The sequence below is a fragment of the Chironomus tepperi genome, unplaced genomic scaffold (assembly GCF_022539635.2).
Source record: "Chironomus tepperi strain 1889 unplaced genomic scaffold, CSIRO-AGI_Ctep_v1 contig_445, whole genome shotgun sequence".
Taxonomy (NCBI): Eukaryota; Metazoa; Arthropoda; class Insecta; order Diptera; family Chironomidae; genus Chironomus; species Chironomus tepperi.
Window position 1 is genome coordinate 3324811 of NW_027226567.1, and position 6532 is coordinate 3331342.

Here is a 6532-nt window from a genome sequence, read left to right on the forward strand (position 1 = left end):
TCTATCATCAATTTCGACCGCCTGTGAGCATCTAGTAAACAATCAGATAGCGCAGAAACAAAAACAAGAATGAGATCAGAGAAGCATATTACACAAAAAAAAAAAATAAAGATAATTTAATTCTCTCTTTTACATCTACCGATATTGCTGAGCTATTGAGCTATAAAAAAATGTGTGTCTCTCATTTCGAGAAAATTCAATTTTCGCATTAAATGCGTTACTGCATTTGTCAGTCGACGAATATAAAAGCCTCAAATTAAATTAAAAGCACAGTATATTTTATCTCTACAATGCGAGACTTGATAATTGAAGTGAATAATAATAATAAAAAAGATGATATTGACGAGAGTCTTTATTCGCGTCAGCTATACGTACTCGGTCATGATGCGATGAGACGTATGCAAAATGCAGACGTTTTAATATCAGGACTTGGTGGATTGGGTGTTGAAATTGCAAAATGTATCATACTCAGTGGTGTAAAGTCTGTAACATTACATGATACAAAAGTCTGTACTGTCAAGGACTTGGCATCTCAATTTTATCTCAACAAGTGTTGCCTTGGACGTAATCGTGCTGAAAGTTGTGCTGAAAAGTTAGCTGAATTAAACAATTATGTCACAACCAGTGCGATTACGGATGAATTGTGTGAGAATATCATCAATAAATATCGTGTCGTTGTGCTGACCGAAACGAGTTTAAAAGAGCAAAAAAGAATTGCTGAAATTTGTCGTCAGCATAAAGTCGCTCTAATCATTGCTGATACAAAAGGATTATTTGGTCAAATTTTTTGTGATTTTGGCGAAAATTTTATCGTTTACGATGACGATGGCATCGCACCAAAAACTGGACACATTATTGGAATATCAAAGGAAAATGAAGGCGTTATAACCACAGAGAAATGGCATAATCTTTACGATGGTGATTATGTCACGTTTTCTGGAGTAAGTACAGTATTTTAATAAAACAGCTTTTTATGGATGCGATGATGATTTACGTGTGTAATGTACATTTGGTTGCTTATGGATTGTGGAATATGTGAGGCTTGTTTTAGGGGATTGATGAAGTGCTTTTGGAGCATGTTGATGCAATTTGGTTTTTATTGATGAATTTTGAGTCTTTAGCTGTGAATTTGAGGGATTAGACCAGCAGTGGGTAACTTGTACGTCACGGTAGTTTAATACTATGTCAGAAATGTCACGAACTATATGCCATGTGCGGTTTCGGTCGAGGCTTACTTCAGGGTGTGCCATGAAAAACAAAAGGTTGTCCAAAACTGGATTCTTAGTATTTTGAGGTTAAAATAAGTATTTTTATGCATATCCGGGTATTTTAAAGTTTGATCCAGTTCAAGTCTCCTCACACTGTGCTCCGCAAAAAGTCCTGTGTCGGAAAATAGAACTAACTATTTCCAGTTCCATAAGCATCTCAAATTCACCAACATTTCATCATCCTTATCATCTACATCACCCATATCTCATTCTACCTCATAAACCAGTCCAAAAGAACTAAAACCAAAATTTCCCTTTATCTAGATTTCAGGAATGACTGAATTAAATCAATGCAAAGCTATAAAAGTAAATAAAATTGGAAATTATTCGTTCAGCATTGGCGACACGACTAAATTTAACGATTATATTGACGGCGGAACATTCACACAAATAAAGATGCCAAAAACTGTGTCCTTCAAACCGCTTCACATAGCCGAAAATGAGGCCGAGTTCACATTCATGTTAATGGACTTAAATAAATTTGAAAATCCGCGACAAATTCAAATGGCATTTACGGCTTATCATCGTTTTGTCGAAAAGAATGGTCGTGAACCGCAGTCATGGAATGAACCTGATGCGATGGAATTTATGCGCATTTGTCTTGACCGTGCCAGTGAATTGAATATGGATGTGGATGCGAAACTTGTGACGACATTCTCAAAGATTTGTACAGGAAATTTAGCACCAATTAATGCAATTATTGGTGGTATTACAGCACAGGAAGTGATGAAAGCATGCAGCGGTAAATTTATGCCAATTTCTCAATACTTTTGCTTTGACGCTCTCGAATGTTTACGTGATGAAGAGTCAATGCCAAAATATGTATCACAAGGCTGTGGTTCACGTTATGATTCGCAATCGATTGTATTTGGCGATGACGTACAGCGAAAACTTGAGGATTTACGTTATTTTATTGTCGGTGCTGGTGCAATTGGATGTGAATTGCTTAAGAATTTCTCAATGATGGGCATTGGATGTGGAAATGGCGGTGTAATAATAACAGATATGGATCTTATTGAAAAATCCAATTTAAATCGACAATTTCTTTTTCGTCCATCGGACGTGGGACAACCAAAATCACGTATAGCTGCAAGAGCAGCGAAAGCAATGAATCCCGAACTCAACATTGTACATCATGAGAATAAAGTTTGTGCTGAAACTGAAAAGATTTACAGTGAATTTTTCTTTGATAAAATCGATGGCATAGCAACTGCACTAGACAATGTTGATGCGCGTCTATTTATCGATCGAAAGTGTGTCATTTACCATAAGCCATTAATTGATTCCGGTACATTAGGTGCTATGGGAAATATTCAATGTATAATTCCACATTTGACAGAATCATATTCATCATCTGTCGATCCACCAGAACAAAATGTACCCGTGTGTACTTTACGTCATTTTCCAAATGCCATTGAGCATACAATACAATGGGCTCGTGATAAATTTGAGGGTCTCTTTACAAGTGAAGCAATCGATGCTGAAAAGTTTCTAAATGATGAGAATTATTTAGAAAATCTTTTATCAAAATCAACCGTATCGACATTAGAGTGTTTACAGTCCATCAAAAAGGCACTGATTGATGAGCGTCCAATAAACTTTACTGATTGTATACAGTGGGCTAGAATTCAATTTGAGGAATTGTACACAAATCAAATTCGACAATTGTTATACAATTTTCCACCGGATCAAATTATGCCGAGTGGACAACCATTCTGGTCAGGTATGAAAAAAATGCCAACTCATATTATGTTTGATGTCAATCAACGTTTACATATGGACTTTATTGTATCATGTGCCAATTTAAAAGCTGATATGTATGGAATTAAACAGAATCGTGATTATGCATATGCAATTGAGGCTGTACTTAAAGTTGTTGTACCGGATTTTGAGCCAAAATCTGGAATTAAAATACCCGTTAATGATACAGAAATTGAGGACAGTAATAATGATGCAGAAGCTGATGAAAATCTCATTAAACAATTAGCAGATGAATTAATGACTATAAATAAGTCAACACTGAACTTCCATTCGTTGCGTTTCGAAAAAGATGATGACGATAATTTGCACATGGATTTTGTGACGGCTGCGAGCAACTTGAGAGCGGCTAATTATAAAATATCGCCGGCTGATAAGTTTAAAACGAAATTAATAGCTGGAAAAATTATTGCAGCCATTGCCACGTGCACATCTGTTGTTGCTGGATTTGTTTGCTTGGAAATTTATAAAATTGCTCAGGGGTAAGTAAGGAAGAAAATGAAGACAAAAAAGTTTTTTTTAGTGTATTGAGGTTGATGGAGAGATTTTTTTGGAAGAGATAATTTGGTAGGTGACTTCCACGCTGGGGTAGGACTTGACATTTTTAAAATTTATTAGAATTCTTCAGTTTTGGACATTATCCATTTCATTTAATGTCTACAAATCATAGCTTTGGTCTTAACACAGAGCTACACATGTAACTTAAAGTGCTGTTCACATACTTTAATCCAGAAAAATTTTGGAAAATATCCAGGAATAGGAAAATAGACTTAATTTTAATTTTAATTGCGCGACGATGCAAAATTTCAAGCCTTTTTGTCAAAGCAATCAAAAATTGATCAATTTTGAATGAAATTCCTTCAAATTTCTGAAAGTACTAGTAGAATAGTCAAATCCATACTCAGCACGGAAGTTCACAACCAAACACCCACACCTCTCTTCATCAGACTCATCAAATTTATTCATTTCAAGTGAAAATTTTTACTTATTTTTAGCCACCAAAAAAAAAAAATATCAATTTTCTCATCAACTCACTTCCATTCCAATCATTTCAGATTTGACGACGTGACAAAATACCAAAATCGTTACTTCAACCTTGCCGACAACACCTATGCCTTCTCAGAACCGAAACCAGCATTAATAAGTAAATTTAATCAAACATCCTACACAATTTGGGATCGATTTGAAATAAGCAATCCACTAACATTGAGACAACTACTTGATTACTTTAAGAAGGAACACAAACTTGAAATTACAATGCTGTCACAGAATGTGACAATGTTATATACGTTCTTTATGTCGGAGAAGAAACTAAGGGAACGTGAAAATTTACTGATAGACGAATGCATTGAGCATATAATGGAGGAGAAAATTGAGCCACATATCAAGTCCTTGATACTAGAAGCATACTGTGTCGATGAGAATGATGTTGAAGTTGATGTACCGTACATCAGATACGTTCTCAAGTCGTAAATACATTTTTTTTTATTATTTTCTTTTTTTATATTTTTTTGTTACTGTTGCCTGTACATGAAGATATCTCAATAATAATATTGATTACTCAAGCGTGCGTTTTGTAGCTTTTTTCAGAAATACATATTATGTGTTGTAAAAAATATAAAGTTGAATGTATCGTCGTCGAATCCCTTTCTTTCAGGTACTTAGCTCGATTTTCTCAAGCTTGTGCAATATGGAAACATTTGATTGGCTTCATATGATTGAATTTTTATTTTTGTCTATCTAAAGGCTTCTTTACAATATTTCTTTACAATTGTCATGTCAAGTGGATTTAAAATGACTTTTTATATTGTAGCTGTTGCCAGGTTGCAGGTTCTACAATATGAACCCGAGTAACACAAACATGAACCGGAGTAAGACCAGAGAAGTCTTCTCCATGGAGTCAGAGTATGGAGTATGGTGCCATGGAGCCCTAACAGACAAAGAGCATACTCTGAGTATAGTCACTTTTGTGAGCATGCTCATTTGTACGAAATAAGGATGCTTTGAGTGTGCTCATCAATGTAATCATGCTCTATGTATATTAGGGGAGCTGTTAGGGCTCATATAAAGCTGTCTAATAGAGGCTCGAATACTAAAGACAAGCCGTCTCTATTAGGCAAACATAAGGTGCTATACTGATCATCTGGTGTCAATAACAGAGCTTTAACTTAGGATTAACAGCTCCTTAGCAGAGCGTCCTTTATTTGTGACGCTCGGCAATATCCCTGACATTATGTAGTTGTCGAAACAAATAGCATCAAGACGACACTAGTCATCCTTAGAACTGGACATGCAACTATTCATTTGGCATCCTTCGTTTCTATCCTTCAGAGTAACATTGAAGTGAACTCTCAATGCAACTAATTCCAAATAAGCTTCAAAATACTCAAATTCTATCCCATACTTATTCATTCCCGTCAACATATGAAGCTCCCTTCTTTTTTTAATGGAACAAAAAATAAAATGAAATATGTAAGCATGAAAATGAAGTAGAAAATGGCAACACAACAATGAAATAAAATTTTACTATCTCTGTAGCATCCTTCAATGTACTTGGATGTCCATCTGTTGTGTTGCTAGTCTATGTAGAGAGTGTGCAGGCTATGTGACATGATTTATTGATTCTTTGTGCTTAATGACATAGTTTTTGTGGACTGTACAACTAGTTTTGTAGTTTTTTGGGACATTATGTTGTGCAGCTTTAAGGGAAATTGAGATTCATGCTGAATACTTCATGCATGCTCTCATATCAGCCTCAAATATGACTTTAAACCTGCAATTTTGAAGTTATTTCAAATTTGCTACAGAATTTAGCTTAAAAATCAATTTTTGGAACCAGACAACCTTTTCTAGACATCCCACTGTACACAACACCAACATATCTTATGATGATTGCACTGTTGTATCCGAATTGATAAATGAATTCTTTAAAATTGAGGAATAAAAAGAAGATAAAATTGATGAAACTAAAAATGCTACAAAATGTAAAAGTTTTAATGGAAATTTAATGCGTATTCGGGCGGTCTTGTGGAAATTTATATTTTTTACTTTTGTACAGTCTCGACGGTGATGTGTATGTTGTATGGATGAAGTTTTTAATAGATGTAGGAAACAAATTATTTTGTGTGGATGGATGAGGATGAATTGGGGGAAATGAGGGATTTTTGAGATTATTTTTTGAGGTTTTTGGAAGTTTTGGATGATGGGTAAGCAGTGTTACACTTAGGAACATTACTAATATGGTACAGAAGTCAACATTAACTGAAATTCACTCCGATTTGCTGAAAATTTAATCAAAATTTCGAAAAAATTCTGTCTTTTGGCAATTTTGAATTATTAAATTTCATACAAAGCTCCAAGTTGGCTCCAAGTCAACCCAAATTTTAAATACAGTCGAGTCGACTTAAATCGACCTTTCCATTCAAAATCCAAGTTGACTTCGAGCTCTGATTTTTAGTAAATAAAGCCAAATTCACTCGAAATAATTCAAAATTTTTGAAATTTTA

At 34.7% G+C, this 6532-nt stretch overlaps 1 pseudogene; it reads left to right on the forward strand.

Annotated features, from left to right (window-relative positions):
* Nucleotides 1-290: 290 nt before the first annotated feature.
* Nucleotides 291-4499, forward strand: LOC139098502 (ubiquitin-like modifier-activating enzyme 1 pseudogene; annotated as a pseudogene).
* Nucleotides 4500-6532: the final 2033 nt, after the last annotated feature.